This window comes from Rutidosis leptorrhynchoides, chromosome 11, assembly GCF_046630445.1.
Source record: "Rutidosis leptorrhynchoides isolate AG116_Rl617_1_P2 chromosome 11, CSIRO_AGI_Rlap_v1, whole genome shotgun sequence".
Lineage (NCBI taxonomy): Eukaryota > Viridiplantae > Streptophyta > Magnoliopsida > Asterales > Asteraceae > Rutidosis > Rutidosis leptorrhynchoides.
Genome location: NC_092343.1, coordinates 32,843,042 through 32,856,152, shown reverse-complemented (window position 1 = coordinate 32,856,152; position 13,111 = coordinate 32,843,042). Strand labels below are relative to the sequence as shown.

Below are 13,111 nucleotides of genomic sequence, written 5' to 3'. Positions count from 1 at the left end.
ATTTAAGAGCCCGTGGTGTTGACAAGTTTTAAAAATTCTTCTGAGTTTAAGAACTCGTGATGTTGACAAGTTTAAAAAAAAATTTGAGCCCGTGGTGTTGAAAATTTTTAAATTTTTTTTTAGCCCGTGGTGTAGAAAAGTTTTAAAAATTCTTTTTGAGCCAGTCCGTATAACTTTTGAGTAAATTAACGTCTACAATTTTTTAATTTCTCACCATTAATATCTTTTAATTATATGTAAATTATATATTACGTAATATTTTTTATAAGTGTTTAATAGTTTTGCAAATCACTAAAAATATTAAAAAGTTATACGGAGTAGTAATTGGGGTGAAATCAGAATGCTTATACCAATTAATTAATTGATGGAATTGAAAGATACACAAGATAATGTACATGGAATACGAATTCTATATAATCGTATGCCCGAGAGTTTTAAGGATTAGCGTGGATAGGCATTTAATTTTTTGCACCTAAGATTTAAATAATCTATATCTATATATGGGAAATGGAGACCTAACTTTTAGAAGAGCGTACGTACGGTTTTGGGGTTTTTTTAGATTTAATATTTCTTATTTTATACTACGTATTTTATATAATATAATAGTAATAATTGTAAATAAATAATATAAATAATCTATACATATAAGCTATACATATAACATTCCATAAATAACTTTCAACCACAATTAAGAATAACTTTTTCGTTTATATATATATATATATATATATATATATATATATATATATATATATATATATATATATATATATATATATATATAGTCACTTAATGTAATACATTGTTAATGGACTAGGAAATGAACTGAAAAATAGTGTAGTAAGATCATCTATCTTTAGATCTATTCTTAATCTTAATTTACTAACACTACATTTTACCAAATCAAAATTAACAAACTCAAATCGCACCTATATTTCACGTTCAGAGAGTTCAAATTACTTTTTTGTTTTTGTTTACTCAAAATTTTTTCCATTTCTGTTTACTCAAATTTTCATACCTCAGTGATATTATTTCTTGAAAGATCAAATAAATTATAATAAATATTTTCAAAGAGAAAAAGTCAAATCATCACCGTTTAGTTATCCAAAATTAATAATTACAATCAAATTGAGGGGTAATTTGAATACCCATTTTGACTTTCTAAGTCCCATTGTTTTCAAGCTATAACAACAGAAACATTGGTAGCCTGATGGTTAGACACGATGCCAAAATCCCGGCTGGTCACATGTTCGAGCTTGTAGGCAGTAGTTTTTCTTTTTTTTGGGCAGTAGTTTCTTTTTTTCCTCCCCGGTAGTCAGTACATGAGGCCAACTGAAAAACATATGTACACATCAAATAAACTATGATGAGACATAGGATTCGGTGGATGATTCGGCATCCTTTATTAATTGCGTATATAACGGTAGCTCCTCCTAAATAGTTTTTGAGTATGCTAGGAAAGAAAGAAGAAATGATGGAGCGAAATTGGTTGGTTGCCCAAAGGGCTATCTGATTTGATCATGGGGGGATAGCAAAGGGCGCGGTAACTCAAAAACTTGTTTTTATTATTTGTAAAAGTTTTTACAATAGAGAGGATCCCCGAGAAACCCATGGTGTACAATCGAAAAGTCATTACGGTAGACACGAACTTGAAAACCACAAGCTGGGAAAGAAGTGAGTTACAGTACTGGTTAATCAGCTACAAAATAACCCGATCCACCTCAATTAATCTCTGTACGAGGCGAACTTATGAGGATTCGAGCAAAAAACCTGTTGTCTAGCCGATACCTTCATTGGATCCTGGATTAGCATCATAAATCATAGGGTTAGTTAGTCATTGTTGCCATTCTAGATTGACTGTTTTGCCACGACAGTTGATTCACTAAAAGCTTTTTGTCTGGATGTCAAATACTATCTTTGGGCAGCTTACTTTACTATTCTCAAAAACGTAGTCATTACAATTTTTTCATTTAAAATAACTTGAAACTTATTTTGCCGCTTGCCAAATGATGACACCCGTTGTTGTGTTGAATTTTTGATTTGAACCTAAATGTTAGTGATATTTAAGTGGTCTAGGTTCCATAAGAGAAAAAGGTGATACAAAAACACACATAGAAAATAGTTAGAAATTGACACTCTATTATGGATTCACAAAGCATAATGAGAATTTTTATTGTTAATTGTTAATTATTATTGTGTAAATTAATGGAAATACAACTCATGAATTATTTTTTACCACGATTATATAACTGTATTGTATAATTGTATAATGGTCGTCATATAATAAAAAAATCTATGGTTTTATTTTTATTGTTAATTACTCCGAATTAATTTAATTGTGTAAATTATAATGGAAATACAACTCATGAAATTTATTTTACCACAATTATATAACTGTATTGTATAATGGTGTCAAAAAATCAAAAATCTATTGTCAACATCTATATTTATAATATATCATTTAAGTACATGAGATGATTACTGTTCATACAAAAGATAAGCATGAGCAAAATAGACTTCATAGTATAATATAACTTCATATATTGCATTACTAGTTTTATGAGCCCGTGCGTTGCATGATAGTTGTACAAATTAATATTTTGTATACGATAACGTTAGTATTGATATGTTATTAAATGTATAATACAATTACAATGAAAAATTATTTGTTACTAATGATATCTGTATCGATAGCATTTGTATTGAATACTAACGTGAGCTTGTGCTATGTTGATAGTTTAAAAAATAGAACAGGAGTAGGCTAATTTTCCGTTACTTGGATAAAATATGTTTTTTTTTTTATCTTCGATTATGTCTTTTTCTGCAGGCCTGGACATTGTATAGTGTATATCTTGTTCTGCCTGTGATACTGCATTTTCGTTTGTATATGTACATTCAGTTTGTATAGTTATATATTGCTTGCTTTTAAAAAAAAAAAAAATGAAAAACGTGAGCTCGTGCATGGCTTGTCAGTTTTATAACTTAGTGTTTGATAACGTTAGTATTGATATTTATCAAATGTATAATACAATTACAATGACAAAACCGTTTATTACTAATACCATTTGAATCGAAAATATTAATATTGAATACTAACGCATAGATTATGAACCCGATTATGTGACAGATTGCTTATTTAAAAATATAAATATAGTTAGCTTTTAATTACTAAAATATTAAAATTAATGAATAATAATTAAATTTTAAAGTTCTATAATATTAATATTGAATATTAAATGATAAGATATGTGGTCTTATTTTTTTAATAATAACGAATGTAAGTCAAATGTAAAGATCTCTACTTTAAGTTTATAACATGGGTTCATGTTTACAAATTGATAAATTCAATTTTGTTTAGAGATCTCTAATTTACAATAAATATGGAGTACATTTTTAAATAATAAGGAATTTGATTTGAATTAGAGATCTTATTATTTTTAGATTATTATTGTGATTCTAATCGTAATTAGAAGAATATTAGGAAAATTACATACTTTTAATTTAAGGAGTTATTTTAGGAAGTTATTGTTATTTAGAATAATTACATACTTTTAATTAGAAAGTTATTTTTGAAAGTTATTATTATTTAATTCAGTTTAGTTGAGAAATAAATAGGTTTATTTAATTTAGTTTAAATGAAAAATTGACACGTCTGCAAATTTAATTCAGACACGTAAGATTATTGTCACGTGATTTATAATAATGTATAGAAGATTAAAACAATAGAACCCAGCCTAAAAACATATACATGTAATAAAAAAGTTAACATATATAATACCGAGTATATGTTAACATATATGCTTACAAAAAAAAATAAATAAATAACATATGTATAATAATACATAAATACATCAATACACTACTACAAAAAAGGGGAATAGGAACTGGTTTTTAAGGCTTTAGAAACCGGTTTTAAAACCGGTTTCTATGTATGGGGGTTTCTAAAGTGGAGACCGGTTTTAAAACCGGTTTCTAAACTAGACTTTGGGAACCGATTTTTTCGTAAAAACAGGTTCCTATTCTTTACAATAGAAACCTCTTTTTTAATAAAAACCGGTTTTTAAAGTAATTTTTATTAAAAAAGTAAATCCTCTATAATATACAGTTACAGTCATGTTTTACTTCAAGATTGTTTAAAGCACAACTCAAATTTTAGACTAAAACATAACATATTTATCACTTACATATTAAAAACTTAGAATACGATGTAAATAAGATGAGCAATACTCGTTTTCATTCAGGAACCAAAAACGTATACGATCTATTACAAACAAATTTGTTTTGTTGAAACATGTACTAATAAAATGTATAAAAATTACATTTCACTTGTTTAACGTGGTGATTCCTCTAGTTCTAGCGACTAGCTTGTTTGAGGTTGCTGTATATCATTAAATATAATTTCTCTTGCTCCATTCCACTTGTTGAAGGTTGTGATGCTCTCTAGTTTTAGCTCGTCTTCACTTACTTCAAGATGAGCATCTTCAAATTCATAGTAAGCTTCATCTTCAGATTGGATTGGTGTTATCTGCTACAAAGATTAATAAATATATTGAAATATCACTAGTATTATACAGTAGCATAGAACAAGTTCTACAATTTCTATATATAAAATCTAATGTAGTGATATAATATATAGGTTATAAACTAACTGTTCATACGAATGAAAGACAAACAGCTGAAATTAACAAACACGTACCTTTTCTGATAATGGAGGAATAGATAAAACAAGCTATACTTCAAACGCAACCTGGTCCTAAAAATGAAGAAATGAACACGAACACTTTGAATTAGGATGCACATACCTTGTTCACAGGTTATGAACTTGTTAGAATAAAGAATTTTAAATTAATAAGACAAGTTATGAATCCTAAAGGTTTGGTCCACTCAAATTTTTCCATTGCCCGCTCAAATTTCGCTCAAATTTGGTTTCCCGCTTGGGGTACGGAGACCGGTTCTTAAAAAAGGGGTTTCCAAAGTGTGGTATGAAGACCGGTTTCTTTAAAAAAAAAAAAGGTTTCCAAAGTGGAAACCGGTTTTTAATAAAGAACCGGTTTCCAAAGTAAACTTTAGGAATCGGTTTTTTTTAAAAACCGGTTTCTCATTTCCGCCTAATAAAAAACCGGTTCCTATTACCTTTAGAAACCTGTTTTTAGTTATTACCCTCAAAACCGGTTTCTAAAAGGGGTCTCTATTCACATTTGTGTAGTAGTGATATATCAATGTATAATAATACATAAATAACATATGTATAATAAATAACATATGTATAATAATACATAAACACATCAATGTATAATTTATACAGTTTTTTGGCCGTTAAAAATAATAATAATAATGCATAAATACATCAATATATCTATATGCACACATGGTAACAACGATATGCTAGCTAGAAACTAACATATTTCAAATTTTACTTTACTATATATTAAATTAAAGGAAGCGCCTAATTTAGTCGTTAAAGTGTAATCGCTTGACGTTTTACACATTATACATGAAATTGGAGGGTTGAACCAAGAGGTAGAAATGTGTCGGATCTGTCAATACTATGCGATGAAATCATAAACTTCAAGTCGACAGGAAAAGTAAATGACGAATGGAAGTGGTCTCTTGACAAAAAAGGAATCTTCTCAACTCACGCTTTAAACAAACTGATAGACAGTTGCTCGATTCAAACCCCCTCTCATTACATCCCTACGCAATTAAATAAAATGGTGCCCAAGAAAATCGGGATCTTCATTTGGAGAGCTAAGCTTAACAAACTGCCTGTAAGGATCGAGCTAGACAAGCGAGACATCAATCTACACTCGATAAGATGCCCGGTATGTGACGATGATCTAGAATCGATACATCATATCTTATTAGAGTGTAAAGTCGCTAAAGAAGTGTGGGGTCTTTTACATAAATGGTGGAATATAAATTTACAGTATAGTTCAAATGTAATCGAAGCTTTTAACAACAATTGTTCGGTTTTCTCAACAAACCATGGCAAACGTTTATGGCAAGCAATATCCTGGATCACCGGCTACGTGCTTTGAAAAAATCGTAACGATGCCATCTTCCGGAATAGCTCGTTATCTTCAAACCGTTTGGTAGACGAAATACAACTAAAGGATTTGAATGGATTTCTAATAGATGGAAAAAATGGCATATTGATTGGCATACATGGCTTGCAAATCTAAAATCGTATGATTGCTCAACTTCGCTGAAAAAAAGGAATAGGTTGATTCTGATCCGGAAATGATTAGACGTGATTAGACTTAGTTCGGATTTTTTTGTATCTTTAGACTTATTTTTTCGATTTCATTATGGTTCTTGGTTGAGTAGCTCAAGCGAGGTTACGATGGGTTGCTTTGTCGCTACCTCTCAGAAGTACTGTAATTCATAATATCCTCGGCTTGCTAGCAAGTATAGCTGCACTCTCGAGCACCATTCTGAATGCCTTTTTTTGTATCACTCGATGTATAGTTTGGTATTCTATTCATGTACCTTTTTCCTGTTTTGATTAATAAAATGTCTTTCGCCTTAAAAAAAAAAAAAAATTACATGAAATTACATAATATAGGTGGCATAATTAACATGTATTTCATTGAACTGTGAGTCGTTTAGTTTGATAGCATGTTTCTCACCTATTCAGGTTCGAAGCTTCCTTTATTTTTTCTTTTGAATTTTTAGGTGTTTAGCTAAAGTTTTGATACCGAAGAATTCATGTAGGATAGCTGCACGAATATATGACATACTCCCTCCGTCCCATCTTAAGTGTCCATTGTTGACTTTTTAAAGTCTTTTTTTGTCAACTTTGATCGTAAATATTTTTATTTGTGCTATATAATATTTGATTGAAATTATATGAATGAATTGAGTTTTAAATGTATTTTCATCCCATATAATTTTCATCAAATATTATATAACACAAACAAAAATATTTACGGTCAAAGTTGACAAAAAAAGACTTTGAACAGTCAACAGTGGACACTTAAATGGAACGGATGGGGTACTAATTAACTCCTTGTATACTAATAGAGGCGCCAAACTTGGTCGTTTGACTCTCTTTCAGTTTATCAAACGACATCTCAACCGCAATAGCAATTTGGCATTTTACCCCCTATTTTAGGGAAATATTTTCACCTTCATAAATTCTTCAGGAGTATAATTTTTTTTTATTTTTTTTAAAAACAAAAACAAAATTCGCCATAAACTTCAACGGACTTATCTTCTTATTCGGTACGAGTTATTTTTCACTGCAATCACTATTAAACTCGAAATAATTTTACGAACAAAAACGAAACTAGCTGCGTTCAAAATGGACATTTTTAAAAAAACGTTAAACAAACCGACATCTAAAACGGGACTTAACACATGAGCCGTGGTCGGATGTCAATATTATTTTATATGGTTCTAACATCAAAGTTGATTGTTTGTTCTTCTTTTATTGGGGTTTCACTGTAATACATGGTATTGTAATGGATTCTCGCTTCTTTTGTTGAGGTTTCACTGTAATACAAGGTATTGTTTCAATTCTATTTTTTATTTGATTTAATTTGTACTCTCAATTTTGAGTTTCACAAAACACACGATCGTTTAATCTGGAGCATTTGAATTGTGTATTACTATTTTGTGTTTTGTATCAATTTGATTTTTTATTTTATTCTTTCTGTAAATACATAACGATACGTTAAAAAAGAATACGCAACCCGAAATGCCCCTCCGCAACGCACGAGCCCGATCCGGTACTAGTTTACTTTATTTGCCAGTTTAAAATATGTTTTTATTTTAAAACATTATTGAATTGAATATATGTACTAAATGTCGTGAATTTTTGATTGTTTTCAATGTCTTGTCCAACAAAAACAAACTGTTTGTGTTTGTTTTTTAAAAAAGCATTTTTATTAACATCGATACATTTGTATTTGATTAAGTTCAATTTTTTTTTTTCAAACGTCATTGACTATATGTACTAAATGTTATGAATATTTTGATCGTCCACGAATTGTCCTTCTGTACTAATGCAAAACAACAACCAGTAACACAAATGCATACTAAAATAATATTATTACACCATACACATGATAAGAACGCTAAGAAAATGTATATATAATCACCAAACAATGACTGTTATTGTAATCGCTCGAAAAATACCACTAGATGAAATTTTTGACAATGTTGGAGCTATTCGGATCTTCGGATCAATGTTCTAGCCAATAATTGACTTTCGGGTATCAAATTAGTCGAACCGGATTGTATAAATCGATGCCTAGAGTCGTTATTCGACTTATTGAGTTTTTGGGACTGATTTGGTAGAGAGAAACCGGTTGGAACAAGTTTTAGGGTTATGGGATCATTAGCCTTCAAATGAGCAGCTTCACCTCTATTTATATTATCTGAGCTGACAGTCGGTCGCGTGACTCAACAGGCTCAACAGACAATGCATGTAAATAATTATGAATATAAAAATGGCCGATAACCAAAACAACAATACGTTAAATATAGATATTAAAAACGTAATCATGTACCATATCATGAAAAATTGAAAATGACTATCATGCGCGACCCGACATCTCATCTAGTTCATAACCAAAAAGTATCGCTAAAACCTAACTAAATAACTAAATATATATATATTAATCAAACTACCCTATAGAATAAACTTCATACGGAGTAATAATACTTAATACTAATAATAATAATTCTTACGCAAAGGCATCATCATGTACTTTTGTAAATAATATTTCAATTTCCGGTGACCGGAAAAACCCGTTTTTCGGTGGTTTTCTCTTCATGCCGCTACCAACGTAAGTTAACCATCGTTTCTTCTTTGGTGCCGGGGGACAAACTTTTGGCACCGACGGTATCTTACAACTATCGTGCCGTGGTGTCACACAACCGTCGTCAGCCACTGTCATAGCCATTTCGCCGTCGTTGTCATGTTCCATATTTTCAGAATGTGTTTTTTTTTTTCTAGAGATGTTTAGATATATATAAACGGTGAGACAGAGGAGAATAATCCGGGATTTAAATATAATCTATTAAATTTTTAAATGTAATTTTATATTTATATATTCACTTATTCAGGCATTAGATATTATATAGATAGATATAGATAAGTTATTGACAAAATCAATTAGTATATAGCAAGTATATATTTTGTCATTATAATCTAGATTTTGTTTTTGATGTATGAGGTAAGAATTAAGAAGGTCAATTGTTTACCTTTATTTAATAGTTTTTATGATAAGTAAACATTACGGAGTATAAATATAAATATGGATAAAATAATTCTGTTTTTTTGTCATTTAATTAAGTAAACTAAATATTGAGAATTTTGGACGTGTCGAAGAGTTTAAATGTTGTTTAACAGATAAGATTTAGTTAAGGTCAACTAACTTTCAAACGTTGATTGATATATTCTATCCCTTTAATTATTTTATGATAATGTTGATGATGATGACGTGATTATTGTTTTGATTAAAATTTTATCTGTTTTTAATGATAAGGATGACATTATGATGATAATATCATACATGACTTGATTGTTATTTTAGTTTCTTTAATTTGATATCATCACGAGATATTTTAATTTCAAATTTTACTATCGATTTTGGTGGTAAAAAGAATGTGAGAAACGATAATGAGATAACGATCAACTTAGTTATAGTAGTTCATTTATGTTCAAATTGTAATTCGATATGTAACTAATTAATAAAATTTCGACCGTTAAAAAAAACAATAAATGATGAAGTAAGTGAACAACCAACCTTCAACTTTTTAAAACAGGTCAATTAAGCATTTAGTTACTAAATCTAACATTAAAATATAGTTATTGATGCATGTATATATTAACTTCAGACATTTTTCATTATTAGTAATGTAAAATATCCACCTCACGGTAACTTTTTTTTTAATGGTGAAACGTGGGTACACACGTGTTGGCAAGGAGGTGAAATACGAATAGAACGAACAAGTGTCGCTTATATAACAGCTTTGCAAACTATTGCATTTCTCAATGTGTTATGGTATTTTTTTAATAAATGAAGTTAACAAGCGGTGTTAAACCGTGTTTTGCTGGGACGTTTCGAGTAACAATTATTTGGTGTTTGTTTTTGTTAGAAAAAAAATGTTAAAACTATAAATTGAAAAATTAAAAAGTGAAAGAGTCTGAAATGTAACTAAAATTTGGGGTATTAAATATAAAAGTGGAGAGAGTGTAAGAGAAAAATAAGAATACAAGCTAAAACCTGCTCTTTTAAAGTACGTTTTTCATCAAACCACTTGATTAACACATGCATTCGATATAGATGTTGAAAATAAATAATGTTTACCCAAAGTGTATAGTAACTTTATATGTATAAAAATTCCGCCATTTGATGTATTTATACTCTTTTACATATCGTATCATTTAGATGTAAACGTACGGTACATATACCTAATACACCATTATAATCCATTAGACCACGGATAATGGTGAAGCCTACGTGGAATGAAAGAGAGATACTTTTTGAGGCAAATCAGTTACTGGACCATAGCAGGGAAAGAAGAGAGTTGTTAGGGGGGCTTTTGTCATAGGATGAAAATGACGTGACATTTTATTTTTGATTTTTTGTTTGGTTGTTTTAACTAGTTTTTATTAAGGTAAAATAATAAAATAAAAAAAATAAAAAAGACTTAATTAAACATATATACTACAAAGTTAAAAAGGAAAAAAATATAAAATATACTTTAATTTAATAAATAAATTCATAAAAAAACTTAAAGGGGTTAAACTAAAATGATTTTCTAACTTGTGTAATTTTTTGTAGACTTTAACGTAGTATAAGGGTATTAAGTGTAAAATCTATTAAAAATCTCAATCTTCTTCTTCATAGCATCGCGTTGCAGGTCTTTTTTTTTCATTTATTTTTTTTTTGTTTTCAATTATTTATATTGAACATCTTCACCAGCATCCTCACTCCCCTCAAACGGCTCTTTTGCCCAGCCAATCCCACTCCGCCACCTAGCTTTCTGCCCCTCTTTCTTCTGCGTGATTCCGTGACAAACGCCGCCGACAAACGCCCATTTCCGGCGTTTGTGAAGGCGTTTGTGTGGACATATGGATGGCATCCGCCCGGATGCCGCTGCGTTATCTGTGGTCTTATGAAAAAGTGAATAACTTTAATAAATTGTTTCCAAAAGATAATAATTTATCTACAATTAGTTTAACAAAATCATCATCAAATATGCCGCGGAAGGTTTGAACATTTTAACCAAAGCCGCAATAGATCGAGGTTTGTTTAAAGGAGTGGAGATCGGGTCTGACAAAGTTCTAATCTCGCACCTACAATATACGGACCATACTATATTTTTTAGTGAATGGTTTTGATTAAACGCTCGGAATCTCATCAACATCTTTAAATGTTTTGAGCTTTCTTCGGGTCTTCAAGTTAATTTTTAATAGAGTTGTTTGTATAGTATTGGGGTTAGCAATGTGGAGGTGGAAGGGTTGGCACATAGAATAGCTTGTCAAGCGGGTAAATTTCCCTTCATTTACCTTGGGCTACCGATTGGTTCGAAGATAAAAAAAATTGGGTGATTGGTTGTCGCTGATTGAAAATTTCAAGTTTAGGCTATTGAAATTGAAAATGAGAACAATGTCATATAATGAAAGATTAGTCCTTATTAAATCGGTTCTTAATAGTTTACCTTTGTATTTCTTCTCGCTCTTTGTGACTGCCTTGTGTGCTTAAACATCTTGAGAGTGTGAGGCGTAAAATTTTTTGGGGTGGGGATTACTCGGGTAATAAAGTTTCATGTATAAAATAGGATCATGCTCTAGGGCTACACATTGGGTCACTTTAAAAGTAAAAATCTTGGCCTATTGGACAAATGGTGGTGGAGGTTTAAAACCGAAACCAATTGTTTGTGGACCAAACTTATTCGTAGTATTTAAGGAGTTGACGATGGTTTGCGGTCGGAGAGTGGGCATGCTCGTTGAACAATATTCTTATTGTAGGTAATCAAATAGATTATCAGCAAATTCCTTTCAAGTGTTCATTTCGAAGAACAACTGGTAAGGGATAATCTACATTATTTTGGAGTGATCACTGGCGTGGAGACAATAGTTTTCGTAATATGTTCCCAAGATTGTATCGACTAGAAGAAAGGAAAGAGGTTAGAATCAGTGATCGTGTTGCAGCAGATGATTCCCACAGTTCGCGGTTTAGAGGGCAATGGTGCAGAATCCCAACAGGCCGCACACTTGGAGAGTTGGAAGAATTGGATAACATGTTGTTATCGTTAAATGTTCATATCAATTCGAGTGATTCGTGAAGCTGAAGCCTTGCTTCGAATGGGATTTTTACAGTCAAAAAAATATCGTCGATCATCGATGGTCATTTGTTATTCGTCTTAGGTATGGTGTGCCAAGAAACGCAAATTAAAGAGACAATCAAGTTCCCAAGATGCTTGAGATTTTTGTATGGAGGGCTTTGAAGTAAAGGTTACCCGTTCGTGTTGAATTAGACAAAAGAGGAATCGATTTTCATAGTGTTAGATGTCCGTTTGCGATGATGGTCTTGAAACAGTTGATCACTCACTTATATTTTGTAAATTTTCGTTTGATATATAGACACGCGTGTTCAAATGGTGGAACCTTGAAAACTTCTCGAATTTAAGTATTAACGAAATTCTTCGTGGCAAAGCATCGAGTAGAATGCCACCATTGGGTTCGAAAGTTTGGCAAGCCGTGGAGTGGGTGAGTGCATATTTGTTATGGAAGAATCAGAACATCAAGGTCTTTCAAAACAAAGTTTGGAGTGAGGCGGTTATCTAGAACGAAATTCAAGTCAAGTCGTTTGAGTGGGTCTCGCAAAGACTTAAATCGAAGTCTAGATTGACAAGCGTGGCTTTTGAATCCGAATCTTTATCTTGATCTTAGTTAGAATTGGGATGCGACCTTTACATCACATCTTTTGTAAATTTTCGTGTTATTATTTCTTGGCAGAAGATAGGGTTAAACGAGCCTATAGACTATAGTTGTAAAAAATGCTTACTAAGAAATATGCTTATTATAAGAATGCACCAAGTGCAAATGTGGCATCTTTTTAGCATTTTTCATGAATTATAGTTATGGTAATAA

The 13,111-nt window shown here is 30.8% G+C and overlaps 1 long non-coding RNA gene across 1 annotated transcript; it reads right to left on the bottom strand.

The window, feature by feature from the left end:
• Positions 1–4,403: 4,403 nt before the first annotated feature.
• On the bottom strand, positions 4,404–5,198 carry LOC139876560 (uncharacterized). Its single transcript, XR_011768183.1, has 3 exons — positions 5,134–5,198; positions 4,697–4,753; positions 4,404–4,525 (listed from the first exon to the last, which is right to left on the bottom strand). It is a non-coding gene; the product is annotated as an uncharacterized lncRNA (long non-coding RNA).
• Between the last annotated feature and the right edge of the window lie 7,913 nt (positions 5,199–13,111).